Source organism: Polyergus mexicanus, unplaced genomic scaffold, assembly GCF_030449975.1.
Source record: "Polyergus mexicanus isolate NDT 795.1 unplaced genomic scaffold, iyPolMexi1.0 SCAF_5, whole genome shotgun sequence".
In the NCBI taxonomy this organism is placed as follows: Eukaryota; Metazoa; Arthropoda; class Insecta; order Hymenoptera; family Formicidae; genus Polyergus; species Polyergus mexicanus.
Genome location: NW_027223325.1, coordinates 10,513,689 through 10,537,406, shown reverse-complemented (window position 1 = coordinate 10,537,406; position 23,718 = coordinate 10,513,689). Strand labels below are relative to the sequence as shown.

Genomic DNA, 23,718 nt, shown 5'->3' with positions numbered 1-23,718 from the left:
ACTCTTGCTTGATGTTTCTTATTTATTTCGATATTGTAGTTCTATTCTTTTTTTTCTCGCTACATATACAGTATCATAATCCATTATATTATACATCTAATCTCACTCTCGTGTGTACTTATTTTCACATATTTAGAAACTCTGTTGATTAAGCTGTAAGTTCGAGCTATATTTAAGAAACTTTGTAATTGCTTAAACCCCAATCTATTATGATTGATCGACATTCTCAACATCGGCACTCAACTTTCATCGCGACAACGCTCGCGCAATCAGCGAGGAGGCACCGGGCACGTCCAATTTGTTGGCTAATCGGCCCCGGCCACAGGGTTAAACATCCGCCCTCGGTCATCCATGAGGTGCGTTTAGGCGCCGAGCGCGACTAACTAGCCATTATTTTTTGATTTGTGCGCTGGAGCTTGCGCTGCACGCGCGCGGTACCCTTTTATTGTTCGCTTTAGGCTGTCAGCCGATGCAACACAACGGCTGCAGCAGCGACAGACTTTGTACATCGACCTTGCGAGAAAGCACGCGGTCTTCCGAGAACATTGACGTGAAGGGGATGGACCCGATCCAAGGTCCAAGGGCAGGTGGCGAGGGAGTACGTGGCATTGATACTTTTATTGCGGCCCTCTCTCGGTTTAACGCACAGTGTTGTACACAGGTATTTATTACAATAACAACGTAGCTTTAACGCGAGGCTCGATACCGGGAATATAGGGGCTGCCCTTGACGCCACGGCATTATGATAAGATAAAATACGCGGGATCGAAGGCGATTTGCCAGACGGAGCAAAAATATAATATGTTAATAACGAATAAGAGCATTGAAAAATGTGGCATTTAAATATATGGTTTGTCTTCATAATATTTCAACGCGAATATCGCGAAAGTATAAAAGTTGGGAATAATTGACTAGAACATATTTCACGTTATTATATTACTAGAATATTACAAAGCGCGCCACAAGCACGCCATTTATTTCCTTACTCCATATATTATTTAATAAACTACGATAAAAAATCTTAAATTAAAAAAAAAGTACAAATACAGAAAAAATAGTATATTCCATATATATATATTTTTTTTTATATTGCATTAAATATATCGCAGCGGCAATTAATTTACTTTACACTATGTTTAGAACTCATTTTCATACAGTATATAAGATATTATTGTTTATCCATGCTGATTGATAATTTGCTTTTACATCAGATACAGCAGTTACATTAAAATGACGTGAAATCCGAAAGATTACATATCGACTGTTTCACTTTTATAAAAGTCAATTATATCTCATAGATATTCTAGAAAATCCATAACTTTAAAAGAAATTTTATGTTAAAAAAAAAAGCAAAAGCAAGAACAATAGCTTTATTCGCCTCTCCGTATCATATATGTATTATTACATAATAGTAAATCTCCTAACTAAACTTTCACCGATCTGTTATTTCCGCGCATGCGGAATTAGATCGTGTGGACAAAACGCGCGCAAGAGACAAGGAGTTTTATTAAAGCAAGGCAATTTTTTCCCCCCTCTGTATGTCCTGGAATCGTACCATCGCGCGTCCTCGCGGGCATTAATTGCGAGACAAAACTTATGTGCGAGAGTGCCGCGAGCCACCACGTGTTCGCGTCGCTTTATCAGTGTCCGAGCGCGTTTCGCGCATAACTCTCTGATGTGGAGAGGGGACTACTTTTCAGACTTTTTAACTCTGGCGAGAGACCGCGCCCTCCAGATCCGGGCGCGATATACCGACCCGTCTATCCGTCTCGCGACCCTCCTGGAAGCGTTCGCGAGAAGTTCCGTCTGATATATGGGAAGCATTGCGCGACCAAATAGGTCCGGGCCCAAATTTTTGTAATATTCCGTCGGTGATTATCTTGAGGCCGCTTATGTATCTCGCGCGAAATTAATACTTTCCATTCGATTTTGTAATAGAATAAACATCGTTCACAATAAAATCTGTGTCTCGGAAATTACAGAAGAAAAGAGAAACGCAAAAAATATAAAACGTATTCAAAATAATGACTATTCTAATTTTTTATTTCGCAAATTATATCAAAATACTTGAAATAATTTAATTGTGAAATAATGTATATATATATAGCTAGAATATTTTTTAATTCATCAAATCCTGACATTTCTGTGACGTGACATTAATACGTTCATTTTAATTTTGCCTTTATACATGTATTATTTACTAGCGTTTAAAATAAAATATGTGACTTTTGAAATCTTGTGCGCAAGTACAAGATGCAGATTTATAACGAATGTACCGCATAGAGAATGCAATAGCAAAGAGAAAAGAGGAAAGCAAAGTTGACGCGAAGGAATTCGTGATGTAGGAGAGGCTCTTTTGTAATATGTTGATATTTAATGATCTCGCTGATGAAATAGTTTACGATCGACATATTTATTAAATGGCGCTATTTAAGGCAATAACGTTTCTCTGACAAACTAACGAGCGGAACTACTGACGCGAATACACTTACGCGGGGAACGAAATAAACACGATTGTGACACGCGATTTTATACGACACGAGGGAGTCGTCAAGTCGACGATATAAAATGTCGATATCCTCTCTATCTAAATATCATCTTTTTGCACCGACAATCCACCGCGATCTTGTGAGGATAAAAATATTATGATCTTGAAAACATACACAATATATAATTTGAACATAAGTATACAATCAATTTTATCACATTTATTTCATGAAAATCATTAGAGATTTCTATCTCAAATAATAATTTATTCCATTTCATTTTTTTTATTAGAACCTTTTAGAAATTTTTGTAATATCGTTTAATATTTTATATAAATGATTTTCGGTTATAAATATTATGTTTAATATATGAAATATAGTTTCACTGTATTTTTCGTGGCAGAATGAAATTAGCGCTTAGTAAATAGGATATGTATTCGTGTCAAGAGTTATATCTCCAAATTTGCCGAGACATCGGTATCAAAAAATTCTGATGCAAGGATTAGAAGTTGAGACTCGTATTTATTTAACAATTTTAATATCCTTTTGTTTGACGCTTCGATATATGATCAAGCGAAATAGAAAAGTTATAAGCCAATTATGGAGGAATTCTTGGACCCCATAGAGACGCATCGCCAAGATCAATTATTATTACCAGTCATAAATAAATATCAATATATTTCCTATGGTCTGCCCTTTCTCTTCGTTATTTCCTGTCGTCTTCTCTTTTCTTGTCCGAGCACTAAAAATCTTCTCTTACTGCGGCTGTTTGCGGTCTCTTTGTGACGCATACCGCTGCAGACGTCCGAGCTTGTCCGGCTACAAGACGCTTGTACGTTCTCTTTGCCCTATTCCCTACACCAGTTCCCTGCACCTAAAGCCGCTCCTCCTCCTTCTCCCGCCATCCACGGGGTGAAGACAGCCCTGGGGTGTCGTCTATCCCGGGAATTCTTTTGCTGACCAACGAAACGAGCCGCGCGGTTCTTGTTCCGGATGACAAATCCAAGACGCGCCGAGTGGATTAAAGCGAAGAGATCGTGAGGATTAAATGGAGGTAACGAGTAGAATGTATAACAATATATCAAAGCCTTTGGAACTGGAGTATAATAGACTAAATTAGAAAGAATAAAGAGATAATAAAGAGATTACTATTATTATAAAATATATATTTTAAATACATATCTAACTGTTGAATTATATATTTATCCAATAATATACGTAACAGAAAAAATTTTCCTACAGTTTTTTGCCGCAATAAATTGAAGTTTAAATAAAAATATCTCTCAAAACGATAAAATTTGCATTCTTTACGTTTATCGATCTTTAATTTGGGACATGTATTAAACCAAGGCTGAAAAGAGAAATGCCTAGAGTAAAAATAAAATTATCATAAAAACTTTCATAAATAATAAGTTCACAGATAAATAAAATTTCTCTCGGATATATAATATGTATATATAGATTTAGACATAGGAACGCGTTCAATTATTTCCCGCGATGAGAACAAATTAGCGCGACAAATGAGATATATTATTCTCCTCATTACGGAAACATCGCGTATGTATGCACCGAAAAAAAAGTGCATCATCGGAAAGCGAAGTCGTGCAGGAAAGACAATATCACATGCTGCTGTCTCTTCGCTCGTCGGAGAAGGACTGCTGCAAGCACGGTCAAAAAAAAAGTTAAAGTATGATGATATTAACTTAACATGCACCCGCGCGCATTGTTATGATAATGTATTTAAATGTCAACGAGAGTGCACGCGACCATCTCTACGGAATTGTGCACCGTCACCAGTAAATCGCCGACGAGGCCACGTGGCTTCTGACACATGTCACTTCCACAGTCGACTCGTAGCGGCGCGCGGGTGATTCTGATACGCGCAGATGAGCGAAAAGGAGACATTTTTCTTTCGTGTCATTAGAAATAGTTTTTTCGTCAAGTTAATTTCTTAGAATCACGTTGGAACATCCACGGTGTATATAGTATCGTTCGCGAGCGATAGAAAGAACGACTCGCGCTTAGTTCCCCAGGAAATGCACGAGTAACGATCCCATCTCGACGATGGTTTAGTAACTGCGCGCGATGAAGAATTGCGAACTGCCGTGCTTATTTAAAGCGCGTCGCGTGTAATAGCGGCAAAGTTACGGCGGGGAGATATCCGATATACGTACACGTCGTCGGCCGCACGTGAAAATCACTGTGCAATTTCTTATCGCGCTCATGACAAATAGTTACGAGCTCTCGCAATGTATGACATTACATGGACTGCGTATATAACTGATGCGCCATAATAAGCCTTCGGGTTCGCATAATAATTAAAAAATATCGATTGACGTGGTTGCTCTCTGTTTGTTTAATATTTATTGAAAAAACTTTCGTAAAAATGATGTAATGAAATATAAATATTTATTTATGATAATTATATATTCGATAGCTGTACATCCAATTAAATGTAAAAACAACAAATTAGTATGATAGAAAAAATTAATGCATTATTGTTAGCGTTCCTACTAATTAATAAAAGCGTTCGCGCGTTTGTCATTCTTGTACGAACGATATACCGACAAAACATAATCAGAACATTCGTCGCACGAACACGCATAATAGCCTCCGGGAAGGATCGCGCTTTACTGGTCTAACAGCAAGAAAGACTGCATCGCGCTCGCGGATTCTCTTTGCGAGTACAGTGCGAGTACGTACGAGGCGTAGTGCCTGCAAACAAGGCCCTCCCTCGGTACCTTTATAGCGCACGAAAGATATTTCTTTCTCTCTCTCTCTCTCTCTCTCTCTCAGCCAACACGCCGGAGAGCGTTCGCGAGAGACCACAAATAAATAATACATTTCTCGCGCGGCTCGATCGTAACGAGAAATCGTTCGCCGCCCTTTGAACCGCGCCGAAGCCTGCTCTGACGGCCACCGTATATATATCTATACCCGTTCCTCTCTCTTTCTTCCTCTCTCTCTCTCTCTCTCTCTCTCTCATTCTCTCACCGGCATTCTCATTAAGTCAATGCGCGATGCAATGCGGCAGTGGCTAGTGTGGGTGCGTGCGTGCATCGATACATTGGCGCCACCGTATTGTGGTCGAACTCTTCTTCTTGTTTTGCGAATTCCGAAAAACTACAAGTTGATTGGTAAAGCCTAGCTCCATGTGTGGAACTTTCTATTAAGTCGAGCGATAGAATCTTCGAAGAATCGTATACTCTAGGAAAAATAGCAACGTATCAAAACTTTATCTCAAATGCGTTTGTGACAGAGATAAAACGTTGATGCTATCTATCACTTTCGATTTAACCCTAGATTAATGTCCTTTTGGCATGGAAAAATTTATATTATGTTTTAAAGAATAAGTATATATTTTACAAAAGTGTAATTAAAGAGATCCCTGATAAATGGGAGACTTGAACAGCGATTCACACAATGGATTTTTCAAATAATTTAATTTCACATAATTATTTCAAATCATTATCCTAACATTCTCGATATTTATATGTTTACGATGCTTTTGTGTAATTCCCATTTATAAAATGCGAAAAGAGGAGTGAGGCTCGTTTATTCGCCGACGAAAGACATTTAATTGAGATTCTGTATATTCGCTTATCTAGTTATTTATGAGAAATTGATTTATTTGTTTATTTTTGCATTTACAACGACATTTGCGCGTAGCTTTCTCTTTATGACCCATGTTATTAATAAAATTATGATGAGAAGTAATAATTTTGTGATATTACGATAAGATGGGGCGATAGTTAGCCTCTTTACTAACTTGCAAACCGCAAGAGTTCAATCGACCTATTCGTTAATCAGCGATGTAATTACGAGCAAATGGACGGCTGTCATACACGATATTGAAATAAAATCTATTACGTTCGATATATATCGAAACGAGACGCACTATGTATTGCATAAGAGGAAACGGTTTTACACACGATGCTAGAGTTCGTGGCTGAGAATCATCATTATCTTTCATCTAACAGCAGTACGTAATAAGAAATCCGCAGTTCCAATATCTATTACGGCGGCCGTAAATTTCCCGGGAACACCGCTAAACGGGGAATCGTATTTCCAGCCGATCGCACCCTTAGCTTTCCTACGCTGGTCCTATTTTTCCCGGGTGACGTGTAATTTATACTTAATAGCGAACCGGACCGCCGGTTTTTAACCGCACGTCTCATATTTTCTGCGCCGTAATTCGAATTTTCTCGCGAAAATCGGTTACGATTACAAACCGTATCACGATACACCTTATCTCGTAATAAGAAAAAAGCGCTGGTTCCTGCAACGTTCGCGGCCAATAATCTCATCGCGTTCTGTCCGTGATATATCGCCGCCGGTCCATTGTGAAACTTCGCCGCATGTCGACTCACATAATAGCTGCATATGGCGCAAATTTGTGCACCTGAATTTTATATATACATATATACCTGCGAAATACGATCGCGAAAGGAATTACCGAAGAATTCGCGAAAATAGACAAAGTTGAAAAGCGACTTGACGACGATGTGAGATCTGCGGGAATGAGAGAATTATGGAAGAACTTGAGGACGGCGAGTTTAAGTCTCGACTTATTATCGAGTGGAGTTGAAATTTAAACTTACATGAGTTCCAGAACGTCTCTGCCCTCCAACAATTCATACGCGCGATATGAACTTAAAAATTATGTTAATTTTATTTATCGTGTAATTTAAATTCTTCACAAAAGCAAAAAGAAAGAGAGAGAGAGAGAGATCATCTGATATGTCTCTCCACATTATTGTAAACGGATTATAAGATCTCTAAAGTCATTGAACATAAACGCGAAACGCGCTTCCAAAAGCATGAAGTCATTCATCAGTTTTGACGTTCGATCTGATTAATTATTCTCTCACGGTGCGAGATTATTCGCGTTATTCGTCGCTGCCAGCATGGTCGCGTGTTCTCATCTCGTTTGAAATTCACATACGCATTCGTATACACACGGACATCGGTATGTTTGTCCGGACGGTACGAGAGAGAGAAGCGGTCGCGGGCCGCGCCGAAAATACGCGTCGCGAATCCGCGTGGATTCTAATTTCGTCGGGCGCCGTAGACACCACGTGGTCCACGAGTCAATTTCCCGTCGGGGCCGCGTCAGGCCGGCTTCTAGGAGCATATGGGATTTCTCGGTCGGGTATACGCGCGACGTCGGGATCGGTAAGAAGAGACCGGCGAAAGGAGACGCTAAGAGAAATGCCACGAACGTAACGGACTAGTAAATCCGTCTCGTCTAGGTTTCTCGGCGCTAGATTCTCCGTATTGTACGATCTGGATAGAACGTGAGAGAGATCATGAAACGGCTGTTCAAGTAGAGAGAAAGAGAGAGAGAGAGAACAAAGATGAGATATACATTCGTGGTAAAGGCTAGAGCTAATTGCTTGGCAGTGCAATGCTTGACAATGCGTCTGCGTGTCGCCATTGCCGTCGCCGTTGTAGGCTCGTTTTAATTTTCTAAAGGCGGACGAGAAAGAGAGAGAGAAAGGAGGTTGGGAAAGAGAAAGGACGGGGAAGAGGGAAAATGCTGCCGTGTGGTAGACCACGCGGAATGTAAAATAGAGCCGCAAATCTGTCAGCGATCAAAGGCGAGGGAGAACGGTACCGTCTCGGCATTTCTCGGGCTTGCGGGGCCGTTCACACACATAGCTCGCCCGACTGCGCCTTTTGTCGGCGTAGACGCTAAATCGAATATCCGCCGCAGTCTAATTAATTACGTAACGCCCCGTGGATCGAACGGTCGACGCCCGAAGGAGGTGCAAAGAAGACCGTGAGATGCGATCGCGTGCCAGATTTTAATATTATGGATAAAATAATAGTGTATTCTCATATAAAATTGTCTGGTATTATGTATAAAAAAGTTATTCCCTATAATATTATTAAAAAACACATTTAATCTCCATCTAATAAATACTACAAAAGGTTGAGCAAAAATTTTTAATTTGTAAATTTTTCATAACGAAAGAATAATCTAATTATTAAGTTATAAATAAATATTATCTCTATATTTGCATCCAATAGAAATTTTTTGTATATAATCAAAACCATCTACATAATATTTATAAATTAACAAATTGATATACAATTTAAGAATTCAATTTACTTTTTATCTTTGATAAACTGTAATAAACTATACATCGAACACCGATAATGATATGATTACATATGCATTGAGATGCGATTTAACGAAAGCTCGTGATGATTCGATATCCCGCTGTTAAGTGGAAACGTATATATTGTTGCGCTAATAATTAACGTTATCGTACTCCGACCGAATATTTGATACGCTGCGCAGTCGTTTGCCAATTAAGAACGCTGTTACCACGCTAAGTCGTTAAGAGGGCTTATGAATTGCCCTGTGGAATAAATTGCGCAGAAAAATCGCCCCACTACGAACCGTCCCCTTCGCGACCATAGAGCAAACGTCTAATTAGGGGGCCCGGTGCCCGTGCCAAAGTCATTGCGCGCGTTCGCCGGACGTCTACCGGTTAGTCACGCCTCTCGATCATCGGGTGAATTTATCAAGCCAGAAAGAAAGACGAAGGAACGTGAAAAAGGAAGAGCCGTCCCCTGGAATATATCGTGAGCCAGACTGCCTTGTACACGGAACCTTACCCGCGGCAGAGAAATTAGCGTCGAAAATAGAGCTTAATGCGATGCGACGATTATGAGCTTACTTAGCAACGCCGCTTTTGTATTATACATCACGACATAGAAGAAACGGTAATAGAGAGCTACATTTCAACCGTTGAAAATAATTATTTTTGAAATATTTAATTTCGCTAAATAAATAAATAAAATATTTTATTTGGAAATTTATTTTCCAGAGCATAAGAGATATTATATGATAAAAATAAGTATTTTTATGGTTTTAGTGGTATTTGTATGATGTCAACGTTGGTTTGTCATGACATATATAATAAAATATTGATAATAAAATGAATTGATGAAATCTGACAAAATAAATTGTAAAAAGAAAAATTGCGTGTTTAATTAATGAAATAGACAATTTCGGGATCACGTTAAGCGAATTTCTTCAACTCGATGACATATATAGTTAAAAGTTAAAAGATGAAAGCGCAAAAAGATGTCATTTGTTAACGTCCGAATGGGGGCAAAGAGACGATGTCGACTGGCACGTCTCGGGAACAAATGCCATGTTGAAGCGGTCGAGTACATCTTCGGGTATCAAAACGAGTCAAGACAATTTCTTTAACAACGAACGGCGGCAGGAGATTTCTTAGCGCCTTCGGGTACTCATTGTCGGTTCTTAAGAAGTCCACGGGTACCCCAAAGGCTGACCTCGCCGACCTCTGGCGTCTTGCTTGAAGATGTGCTTGTCCCGTATTTTGATTCATCCCATGTAACCCGAATGTGTTTGTATCCGAAGTATACGATAAATTTTCAAAAAATAATCTACTTTGGCGAATCTCTTTCTTTCAAAATATACCATCGGTATACAAACGCAACTACAGATTTTCCCGAAAGTATATAATGTATATCTATAAAAATGCATTCAACATATTTAGTAGATAGGAAACTACACACACACACACACATACACACAATTATACAAAATATTATATTTAAAAGATATTTAACAAACTAAAAACTCTTGACATGCGTTAAAGTTTTTTGTATTAGAATCTTTAGATTCTTATCATCATGCCTGAATCTAAGATGAGCCGAAATATATTTTACAGAGTAGAGAGTGCACTCAAGGCATAGTTTCTTAATGGAAGTGTGGTCTCGTAACAGCTGGGGGATGAATAGAAACGCGATAGTAATTAATGCACATACGACCTGATTATTATGTTGGATGCATCAACGTGAGTTAATGGATCCTTATATCATCTCTTACACAGGCTATACGATATTGGTACGACCTATACTATATACCGCGTAATATATGTATACTATATATACAAAGTATCTGTAAAATGTTAAATACGAAGAAAATTTTTATCAAGTTAACGTTTTACGTCCAATTTACTCGGAACAATAATATAATTCGTACAACTTTCTAAAAATAAAAAAAATAAAAAAAAAATAAAAAAAAATTACACGATTATTCGCGGGAGATTAAACGAGACTTTTTCCTCCATGTCGAGAAACGCCGGACCTTTGATAGACCCGTACAAAATTTCAGTTGCGACGTTTAAATTGCGCTTTAAGGTCGGCCCTCGTGCCGCGATGTTGTACATCTCCGTTCCGCCGGGAATCACGACGTTCTGTTTTATTTGCCTCTCGCGTTGGATCTGTGCCAATACGCCAATAAAATTGCTCCTCTCTACGGAGCCGACAACGTCTTTTCCTCTGTGGCTTCCGCACGACCATCCCAATGTCGAAAGTCCGCTTTTATCGCCAGTCCAGAAAACGATGCACTCCCGGGGCGTGCTTTAACCTCGTACCCCGAGATACTTTAATGCCTCGCGACAGAATTATTAGAATCATATCGTAAATCTGGCTGCAGGAAGTGTACGTTTGTCCTTGCAGTTTGCGAAATTATCCGACCAACTCGGTGTATACGGAAAGAAACATTAAGAGACGCATAAAATGTTTTATTCGTTTCTCAAGCCTCAATATGTTCTGCCATTAATTCTTTTAATGGTTTCCTGAAGATAAAAAAAATTATATGAAATATGAAATATTAATTTATTTAATATTTAATATTAATTTGCGTACACGCAAATCAATTAAAACGGAAAAAAATATATTTTAGAGAAATTTTGCATATACGTGTATAATTTATAGATGCTAGTTTATAGGTATAATTGACTGAATTTAAATTAATTTATAAACTCTTTCTCCTTAAAATCTCGCGAGCATTCGATGCCTTGAACGGTGTATTGTAATAAAATAAGCATACCCCAGTGGGTCTCTCTCTTTCTCTCTCTTATCACATCGGACAATGTATCGACTCAATTGATCAAGGTAGATTTTACTGTCAGATAAATCACACGAATAAACTTTGCGTAAGCGATTTATGGCGATCGCGCGATTCCTCGTCGATTCGTTTTCACGGCGCGTACGACGCGCGATTTTATGACGGAGTTTCTACAGAAGTCTCATATATCACGTATCGCGCACCCTCTCGGACATTCCAGGACCGCGGCTGCTGCATCTTATATATAATACACACATTCAATATCTCTCTTATCGAGTATTATTTAGAAGCGGGAAACTTGCGGGAATTTAATCTGCCGGCGTTATATCGCGGATAGAAAGAGCGTGTGCCAGTAAACCGGGTATAAATTAGACGAACTCTGCAGCCGGTTGACTCCGCCCTTTCCGCATCCGAGTGCCAAGTTAGTCGAATTTTCCGCAATTCTTCCTTTGGGGAATTTCGACTTGGTCCCTAGGTGCTATTTGCCGTCTACTATCCCAAGATTTACTATAGCGCGAGCGCGGTTGCGCGAAGCCATCGCGCCCCGATCTCGAATGCCGCGTCTGTGGAAATCGAAAGGCGGATCCGCCGGTTAATCGCTCGTTTCTTGCAACGTAAAGAGTTTTACAACCTGTATAAACGCATTTGTGCCCGCGTTTTTCTCTTCTCATTACCGTTAGTTGTACATATCTGCTCCATCTTCGTTAATTGTTCTCCACATTATCGCATTTCCTCTGTACTTACGGAGCACTTGCCTCAGATTTCAATTATGGAAATCTTCATAATCATTACACGCTCATTCTCTTTTCTCTCGCAGGAAATTACCCTTGTTATTATTAATCACATTATGCTTTTGATATAATCAATACCTATCGACCCGTTCCGTTCAATTTATTGGATCGTCTTTTTTATAGGTGAGAAATTATTTATAAACGCATCGTCTCGTGTAAATTATTATAGACCATCGAGAACTGCTAGCAAAAATTTACGACATTTATGATATTTTAAATCAGAATGAGTCCAATTAATCCAATTATCCAAAATTTATGGGGAGGAATGTATTTATCTTTCGTGAGTTTAGTAACGTTGTATGTTCGCATGCTCGACCCTGACATCGATTATACAGGAACGAGCTCCGGGTGAGCATTGCAGCACGAGTACAATCCTAGTTGCGGTGCTATTAGGCACGCGCAGTTAGCATTGCATGTAATGACACACCTCTTGCAACGGAGGATGCCGTTCGTCTCGTCTAGTTGCCCAAAGGTCGAGCGCGCTCGTAACACGACCGGGACTATTCCTTTGGCAATTGTACTGAATACGTTCGAATAGTTCACTAGGTATACAAAAATATTTTAAATTTCGCTTTTTCAGCGCGACCTTTGTTCGGGAAATAGAAGTTTCATCTAGATTGCAAACACGCTCGGCGATATTTTTGATTATCGGTTTATCGGCATTTAAAGAGATATACGCACCTTTCGTTCCTTTTCAAGATCTATACGTAATTCGTGGATCTAAAAGTTTGCGAAAAATATTATTGCTCTTGCCGCGCGATAGGATCGTGCGAATAACTTCAATTATCTCAACTGCAGAAACGTACGTGAGAATCTACTTAGCGATATCTAAAATATCCGGCTTACCTCCCGCGAATTCAATGACCCGGCGCAAGTGGCAACGAAACACAAAGAATAGCCTAAGGTTTAAAATGCGGCATGCGAACCGGTAAAGACACGGCGATGCTATTGTTGGGACCGCATGAAACTCAATGGCACGAAACACTATCTATGGTATTGCGATTATGAAACGCGCAGTTCTTACCATTGGCGTCGCGAAAATTTTCTTATTTAAATTAAAGGTGATCTACTCTATTCTTTTAAAAGATAAAGACGCATTTCATGCTTGAATTAATCTTCGAAAGACTAGTATCTGATTTCGAAAGTTTAATAATCATAAATTTTTTGTTACACATGTTTATAATAAAATTCATATTATTTTTTGAATAAAGAATGATGTATATGCGATTCGCAGAATCTTATTTCTCATGTTACATACATATTGTATTTTGAAATATTTTACGAAACCTACATTTCGCACTCAACCTTAAAAGTCCAGACGAGTCTCTTGGGTGTATAGATAATTCTATCTCTCCCTTGGATATCCTTATGTTGACGCCATTAGCGTGCCTTTTAAGCTCGGCTCGCGTTTGTCGCGAAGCGCGTTCGATCGCAAACTCGCGAATAAAAAAATGTTATATAAGCGTACCACGTTGAAGATCGAAAACGAAGTGAAGAGAAAGAAAGAGAAGCGAAAATGCGTGCAAACAAGTCCTCGCGCGATCGCGTACTGTCACCGAGATCTGTAAAGGGATCCGAAGAAAGGTTCGCGACGACAAAGGGGATCCAAGGAATCGAAAAGACTTCTTCAACACAGCGCGACAAGTTAAAGAAGATGACCGTATTATTTAATGGACGCATTATTTAATGAACCGTTTACCTGGCTGCAAAAACGTCCTGAAGACGGTCGACCGGGTACGTTCTTCGTATTTCTTTTCCCCTTCGTCGTTGACGATAATTACGTCACTTCTATACAAATGTGTCACGCGTCCTTTTTGCGACGATCGATATATTCGCGAAATTCGATCATCGCGCAACAGACGATATAGCAAATCTTCTCGGTGGCCGTCGAAATACGTGACGATCGTGACAGTTCGCGATGGTTTTGCGGGGAAATCAACCGCACCTGCCGACCGCGATGAAACTTAAGCAGCTGGTCCGATGTGTTCTCTCTGAGCGATGTAGTAATAAATGTAAGGGAATTACCTTATTACGTCGCCCGGGAGCTGTGGATGGAGTCGAAGAAAGAGCCAAAAAAGATGGCCGACTTTGGTAGCGGAGAAAGATCTCGAGAGATCCGAGACAAGAGCGATCGCTTCGGGAGGCAACCGACATTTTTATGCGGCATAGGTGTGCAACAAGAAAGATTTACGTATAGGAAGTCTCAGTAGAAGACTGAGATAAATGTCGTTTGTGATACATTATTGTATGATTTGTATAAATTGTTATATTTTTTTATATTCTTTCAACTCTAAAGAGTCGAAGAATTAACGTACAAATAAATTATTTTATATTACACCAACTATTTATAATCCAGCAAGAAAGAGATATATAAATATTTTTATTTCCTATTTCAAGCATCTATTACTTTGTGTGTTCATCTCTGCCACGGGCATATTAGGACGGGTTTTCCGCGGACGGATGTCCGAGAGACTAGAGAACGATGGAGGATAGCAGACGGTGCACGTGCGATAAGTTTTCGATCTCGCGATCTACGGTTATCTTAATAGCGCGAATATATAACGAGACGCCCTTCGCTCCTCGATTCTTCGCTGCTCTTCGCGCCAAGGTTAAACGACCCCCTGCGCGATCGGCCTCGTGGCATTCTGTAAATTGGCCGGGCCGATAATAACAATAATAGCATTACTATCGTTAAAACTATTTTATAGATTTCGCTGCGACGTATTTACGATTGTCATTAAATCGGACTCGCTGCTCGAGATACGTCGGCCATTCTCTATGCCAGAAACAATCTCCATCGGCAAACTTTGCGTATTACATCGTGGAAAACTTGTTTCTCAAAAGCGTTATATAGCGGTAATACTGATTAGTCTCGATGAAACGAGATGCGAGATATCGAATACATGGATTAAATGCACGGTCAAATCTCTTGGCAACGTTAATCCTCAAATTAACGATGATAAGGATTTTCTATCATTCATTAAATACGTAAAAATAATTGAATATTGAAGATCTCTAGAATTGTAAAACTGATCTGCGGTTACATGCATACATATACACGTTCTACTTCATGGAATTTTTGCAGGTTTAATATTTTTGTTAGGCTTGAAATGTTAATACGATTGATACGAGGCGTGGAATGGCACGTCGAAATGAAGAAAGAACGGTCGTTTGCCGTTGCGATCATCGTGGGCGTTGTGATTTCTGCTAAAAGCACCACGCTATATTTTCGACCACGATTGGTGGACGCGAATGTGACTTAGCTCTTTTACTGCCACGACTTGATATCATCGTCTCGAACATGTCGCATACGTCCATAACAATTTTTCATGGAATTGAGGAGGTGTCGATAATGGAAGACATCGAATACGATGTACAGACATATGTAATATATTTTTTTCCTCGAACGATCGTTGCTTGTACATGGAAAATTTTTCTGTATATAAAATAAAATAAGGTCTCTCGCAGAGATATCTTTCTCTTCATCGTTGTATATATGTAGTAAATAGTAAATGCATTGATTGACGGAATTCTTTCATATCTATAATTGAAGTAAAATCATTATTATAATCCTGCAATTTTAGCAAGTGAGATACAAAATTTTTTTATTCTCGTTATGACACAATCCTTAATATTAATCGAAAAATTCTGTTTTCTTACAATTTTGTAGCAGTATTCATAAAACAGAGAGAATTTTCTATTTTTTCATACCGAAATCAATATTTTGACATATCGAAATAATGATCGAGATGCCTACGTAAAGAAATATATGTGTATATAAGGATGGAGGGAGAAATGCATGAGTAGCTTTAACTCAAAACAGCAAATTGAGAGGCGCCGCTGCAGAACGTATCTCGATAGTATGCAGATGCGAGATGCGGGCAGTTAGTTTTCGCGAGTTGACAAGCGGCCGATTTAATAGTATCCGTTTGCGCGGGCATCGGCGAGTGAGAGTGCGACGATATGCACCTGCTGGATGCGCGTGTACACACATACACACATATATATATATATATATATACGATAGGAAGTCGCATATACGATGGAGCGCAAATCGCAGAGTCGTACATCGAATAGATCTGCTATCTGAGGGAAACGAATCGACCAGTCGATGCATTATTTGTCGCGTCATGCATGCTAAAGTTGTGACTCAATTATCGAATACGCGCGTACGCGTATGCGTGCGTACATTAGCATCTGGGAATTTTAAGGAATTGACATACGAACGGAGCGAACCGGTTTCATGATGGTTCGATTAATTTCGGATGTGGAGTAACACAAGACGCAAATTGGCAACGCAAATCTTTATATATATATATATGCTATTTTATTTAATTATCTTATGCAAAATCAGTTTCGATAGCGAGCCGATAATGGCATGTTCGTAAACTGAGTTTCGAACTCATTAGTTGTCTAAAATGCTATCGAATATTTTAATATATAATAATGTAAATATATAAATTTCGTAAAATATGTTTGTTTATATGTTAATAAAATGATTTACACATATAATCTTAATATATATATATATATGTATATTCTTTTATTATTGTATAATTAAATATATTTGATTGAAATATATTACAATTGAAATTCTGCGAAAAATATGAATTATCTTACTAAATTACAAAACAACACGGCAATATACGCAAACATTTTCAATTAAAATCTCACGTTAAAAATTCACGATATATTTACAAAATCCATATATACACATACATACAACTTAGAAACTTGCGCGCAATTTACACGCGTAGCGAGAATATTTTCGTCCTTTTCCTTTTCCGGCGACAAAATATCATCTTATGCTAAATTAAAGTTTGCATTTTTTGAAATAATAACTATTATTATGTTCTGCCGTGTAAAATTATCCAGATATATAAGGTACTACCAGTAACGTTCTATGCATCTGACCGTAGCGGATGCTTGTACGGGAAATTGGCGAATTAGACAGAGAACCGACCATTATCGATCTGCTATCAGCTGGAACGAAATCAGCCGGCCGGCCGATGTATCATTTGTCGCCTGGCACGCTGAATTCGTAGCTGACTGATCGCGTACACGTATGGCATGGTTACCGGCAGTCTTGCACCTGCGTGCACTTGCAATGTGTGGGCGCACAATCACCCGGAATGATTAAGGCCAATGTTGAATATGCAGAAATAGAAATCACCGCGCGCGCGACGACCAATACAGCAGATTGCGATACTATAGCCGAAAGTGGCCTATGATAAATCTCTCTATGCGTATACGTGCATTACTTGCCCACACGAATTCCATTTTCGCGTATTAAAAGAAAAATGGTATACGATATACTATATCGATACGAATCGTAGCTTTGTATGCGTGTTACCGAAATTAATTTTTCGCGACGCGCGTAAACGCACACCACTTATCCCCTCGCTACCGTGAGTGAAAACAAAAGTTTTATTTCGACGTAATTGCCCGTCATTATCTCGCTCGCACGCACGAAACCATAATTTGTTTTAGCAGCGGTTAGCGTTGTAATACAACTTCTGCGGGAATCAGATTACATGGCAGGAGTCACGCCACGGCGCGAAACATTTGCACCTCGCTCTTCGGTCTGATTTATTATTTATTAAGTTGGAATTATCCGGCGTATACGGATCATTTGTCACGTTACGCGCGCGCGAAACTAGCGTTTCTCTTATCGCGTACACGCGTGTAGCGTGTCTAGCGCGATGCGTTCGCGCGTTCTTTGCGAGATTCGACCGACCGCCCCAGAGACGGAAGAAGCCGTGGCTTTACACGAGAAATGACAAATGATGGGGCGAGCGGTAATCATCCTGTACCCCGCGCGTGTTTCGTACATTCGAACCTACGTAACGATCGTTAAAATCTACAAAGGTACATAACGCGGCTTGCATGTTTTTTCCAGGGTTGGGAATGTTACTCTATAAAAGTAACTCGTTACTGATTTTAAAAAGTAACGCGTTACCGTTACCGTTACTTTTTCGTTATGTTTTTGTTTTTTCCACTGCTAAAATAAGCTATTAGATTATAAAATTATTTAATCAATATTAAATCAATATTAAATGTGATAATCTAAGAAACGTGATAATTAAAAACTCTAAATTAGTCTCTATATAGCAAGCATTTTTTATATTAAACTTATTTATTGATTCTAATTTTTTATATTAATATCTTTACTTTTTAATACACTTATCTTTATAGGAATTTAAATTGTAATTTAGAAATTTCAATTTCGAAAATTTTTATCAAACATTCTTTTTAAATATCGATAAGAGAAATATTGATATTATTAAGAGTGTATTCCAATATTCACTATCAGTATTGTAAAATCTATAATTTACGTTACTATAGATTTTCAGTACTGGCAGTGACTATATCGGAATGCAGCCTATGATAGAAGGCTAGAAAATATTTTTCAAAAAATACATCTATCGAATAGATATAGGATAATAAAGAACCACAAAATAACGGCTAATTCGTAAAAATATAACGACATTATCTTTACAAACAGAAAAAGGTAACGATCGTTACCGAAAAAAAGTAACTGTAACGGTAACGTTACAAGTAACGCGTTACTCTTCCCAACCCTGGTTTTTTCTTCTGCGCGAACTCTAGCTCGAGAAAATGCTTCTTGCGATTAATCAAACGAGATGGGAGTATCGGGATAATAATCGTCGATCGTGGCAAAAATTGCGACGAGCCTTGTAATTGTAGCGCTTATCAATCCTTCATATATTATCGACATCGCTATTTTCAGCTCGCGGCCAAGCGTGCGCGGAGAGCGCGACGTGTAAAGTTATACATCTTCTATAGTTGGTATCCGGAGAGAACGAATCGTCGAACTGATACATATACCGGCTTGACGATATATCATTTGTCACTCGGATACTAAATTCATACCTCTCTCAATTACAGAGAGAAATGTGCAACCCGCATACGTTTACGCGCAAGCGAGAGACCGGGATGAGCGGAAAGCTGCGAAAAGATGTTCAACGGTGATGTTAGAGCTAATAGTCTCGGGCGAGAAACTAGATATTTGCTCAGAATTTGAATAATCAACACGCGCATCATACGAGGTGTACATCGCGCGCATGCCCGACACCTTCGTTGTCGCGCGATATCGTTTGTTTATGCGTGCCGTTCCGCACGTGCGACTCTCTTCGCGCAGGTAAAGAGAGCTCAAAATAAACAAATATAAAAATTACACGTTATCGATTGAATACACGTTTATTACATTTAGATTCTAAATCATCGTTGCGTTTAATCAACTGTCGCGTTCACGGAGGCGCGCGTTTTGCGTCGTATTGTATTATCACTTCTAGATTATATCCATCTGTCAATATTTCAACACGAACGGTTGACTCGTCTCTTAGTATAATTATTGCGTTTCGCGTGAAAGTGACAGTGCCGAGTTGGCAATCGCGTATAGCGGTCGTTAATAAATCGTTCCATCATTATTTATTCGCGAAATTACGGCGAGACAAGAAGAGACTCGTACATTTACATTTACTACAGCTGATATCTGGTGAAAATGAATCGGCCGGCCGATACATCATTTGTCGCGCTGAGCGTTAACTTGTGACTCAATTATCGAGTACACGAATATATGTGTATGGGTATACATGGAACAGGGATGAACGCAGGTCGGCGGCAACTTTCGCGTATGCGTGAAGCCGCGAGGCACGGTCGAACGATGATAGCGAGAAAAACGTAGAATGACAGATTTACGGAAATTGTGCCACGTCAAACTTTTCACGCGAGCCCCGTAATTATTTCAGATGCCGCGAGTACTTGTGCATTTGCATATCGAACATAAATATCGTGATGCACAACGCGTACCTTCACGAGCCGTCCATGTGTAATGCCACTTAATTTATGCCATCTTTGTATAACGTCGCTCTTGTATAAAATGAGTTAGATAGTTCTCTTTAAATATAAAGATGATACATGTATTTATTATGCGACGTTATTATCTATCATTATTTTTTCCGAAATTAAAATAATCAATACTATTCTACGTGATTCTCGCAGAGATTGAAAGACAGACTCAAATGTCAAAAGAATGACATTTATAATAAAAATGAACTAGACATTTAAAAAATAGATACTACTATAATAAATATTATATAACAAATAAACTAAATAAATAAAAAATATATAATAAATAAACCAAATATTTAAAATAAAAATTTATAAATCGTTGAAAATGATTGGTTTTATTTTTGCTTTAAGATTCAAAGTTAATACATGAAAATGTTTTTGTCCACGCCGTTTTTCATGCAGATATTAGTTGTCTATAGCGAAAAGCATTTCTTAATTTGTAGATGACAACGATAAACGCGAAATTATCCGAGACGTCGCGTATTCTGTATGCTCACCGCGTCTGATATTCGGCGGAAACGAATCGCCGAAACGATATATCATTTGTCGCGTTTGCCGTTAAATTTGTGACTCAATTATCGGACGGACGTGTGTGCGTGCGTGCGTGCGTACGTTGGACGCATTTGCCGTAGGGAAGAGCCGAGGGAAGCGGAGTGACGATAAAAGAGAGAGAGAGAGAAAGACAGTGAGAGGCATCTTTTCGTACGCTAACCAGTCGGTTAGTTAGCGCCTCGGATTCGCTGGCAATATTCTTCTGGCACCCTGCTGCGCGGCCGAACGGTTATGGCACCTTCGCCGACGAAGGTGCCCGTAATTACCCTAACGCGTCGAGTCGGTTCGTGTTAAGGTCGCTCGATCGAAAATCTGCTCTCATATCCTTTCGTTACCATCGTTGTTCCGTACTTTGAAGTGTTTCGTACGTATCCGAATATTCGATAAAAGATGCAAGCAAATGTACAATAATTTTTTTTCCCTTTTCATCAAAAAGATAACAGTCTGTTTTTTAACTTTTATGTCATTACAATCAATATCGTATATAAGTAATAAATTGAAAAAATTCTATCAATTTTTTTTTCAAATAAGAAAAATATATAAATACTTGTAGTTTATATAAATATAATACATTGATAAATATAATACTTTACGCATTTTGCGATTAAATATGTGTGCGCGTATCTGAAAAATGCACCACGTTCATGATTAAACAACGAATCGCGCTTGAAGCAGTTACAATATTATGCATCGCCAAAGGTGATTGTGTTCATTTTAGGTAAATTTCTGTATGCCTTCGTAATTAATAAATTATCTCTTTTTTTTATCTGTTGTTTTATCTAATACAAAAAATAGTGAAATATTTAAGACACATATCTTATGGAAAATTTTTGATTTAAGCAAATCTTTCAATCATCAATAAAGAAATAAATAGATAGATAGATAAATAGATAGAGAAAGAGATAAAGAGAGGGGGGGAGAGAGAGAGGAAACGAGGCCACATCGTTTGCATACACGCGAATACGCCATCGCTCCTATTTACATACATATGGACACGTCGAAATTGCGTTAAGAACCGAGCGCAAGCAAATGTTAATGGCGACAGTAGCCTTGGCCGCTCTGCCACATTCTCCGATCCTGTACCGTTTTGCTGTATCCGCCGGTTTAACAGGCAGACAAGAAGCGAGGATTGCGAGGTAATGGGGCGCGGAGAGGAGGCCAGTTAAGAGCGGAGGAAGATGGACGGCGGCGAAAGAAAACGAGAGAAGACGAAGAGAGTGAAGAGAGCGAGAGCCCGCGCGGCGCTTGCGGGCACGGGAGCCGCTTTTTCTGGACTTAGCACATTTTTCAATGCCCGTCGACAGCTATCCCGATCTTTGCCTTCGTTCGACCCCTTCGCCGGGCTCCTCCGCCCGTCGTCTATCCGGCTCTCTTATTCGTTTCTTCGGGTTCTCTCGCGCGCCTCCTCCACTTTCGACGCGTTCGCCTCCTTTTGCCGCCGTTCCGACGACGGACAATTCTCTCCACCACGTATACATTGCTATCGCGAAGGACGACGACATCAGTAGCGCGCGTTTTCGCGCACGCCGACGCTTTAGAAGAGCGTGAGAGCGAGAGTTTGTCCGGCTGTTGCCGTCTTGCTGAACAAACGCCATTGAATTAGCAAATTCAAACGACAGGTTCTACACAGTTGCTTCAAGTAATACATTTGTATGCAAGATGTTTATTAAATGCCTAAATATTATACTATTGCATTTATCTATCGAAGAATGCAAAATTTTCTAGAGATAATCTTAAATAGCTCACATATTTAAAATGTGCAAAAATATTACGTCATTTGTTATTTGATATTATTCCTCCTCGTAGGCAATATATAATTATCTCTTCTATTATGGAATTGCTATGGATCTTTTTGAGTTTTTTTAATATCTGTAAGCTGCATAGCTCAAGCAGCTCGGCGCATTCACATGCAGTAGGGACGCGTCAATCGCATTAATTAAATTTTAGCTGCGCAAACACGTCTAGCGTAGGGTGATAAATGTGTCGGAATCTCTTCTCTTTCTCTCTCTCTCTCTCTCTCTCTCTCTCTCTCTCTCTCTCTTCTTGCGCTGAAAGTGACAAAGGAGACTTTTACTGCGAATGAACACGCGCGCAAAAAGCCAAGCCGTCATATACTCGTCCCTGGAGACGATCGTTACGGACGTACGAATGTCCGATAACAACGTGCAGGGCATTCGCTTTCCTAAATTCGTCGGCAACCTATGATCGGGTCCCAAGCCAATTTTCTCTCCGAAGACTTATACGTTAAATTTTCTCATCGATCTCGTGGAGAAAATTTTCAAATAAAAACACTAGGATCAAGTGAGCTGATATTCTCGCGCTTCCTCGACGTATCCTTCATAAATGCTAAACAACGGCGTAATTAAATAATTCCACAATATGAAAAAGAAAAACGCGATGATTTTACAATATAATGCTAATGAAAATGTATCGAAAGAGGAAGTTATGGGTCGTTATATTACAGGCGGTTATATTAATTCACTTGGCATCGGCATCTTCTATTAAATGCGATTCTTGAAGAGCGCGATTCCGTTTCTTCTTCGCTTTATCCTTCGTCCTTGGACTCTTCTTGTTCTATGCTCTTTCCTTTTCCTCTTTTTCTTACTCTTCTTCCTCGATTCGATCTCTCGTCTCTCCGGTATTACAGAGGCTTCAAATATATCCCGGCCCTGAAGGTGGTTCGCTCGCTCTCGCTGCTTCAGCGAGTGACCGTACCGAGCAAAACAGCCATGGCCACACCGCCGCTATCTACCATCTGGTATAAATCAACTCAATGCTCAACTCTTAGAAGCTTCAGCCTCCCTTAAGCCCATATTGCTTACCTTCCTTTTTTACCTTCCTATTCTTTTTCCTCTCGCCCTGACGTGTTCGAGGGGAGGCCGCTATCTGGCCGATCTGCCGATTATTAATTCAACTCGCCTTTCTACCCTCCATGCACACTAGACATTCTGGATCCTCTTTACCATCTTCTTTGACGACCTTGCGGTCTGTTCCGCGTAGCTCTCACGACCGCGATTCATGTCATACGATCAACGGACTAGCCTGGATAAGAGTTCGCGAATCGTGGTTAAATCGTAGTCAACGATTGAACTCGTCTAAAGACAGATTGACGCGA

General features: G+C 39.4%; 1 protein-coding gene across 1 annotated transcript in view; it reads left to right on the top strand.

Annotated features, from left to right (window-relative positions):
- Positions 1-23,718, top strand: part of Sgf29 (SAGA-associated factor 29) — a 93,711-nt gene that overhangs the window by 34,772 nt on the left and 35,221 nt on the right. The gene's annotated exons all lie outside the window — the stretch shown is intronic.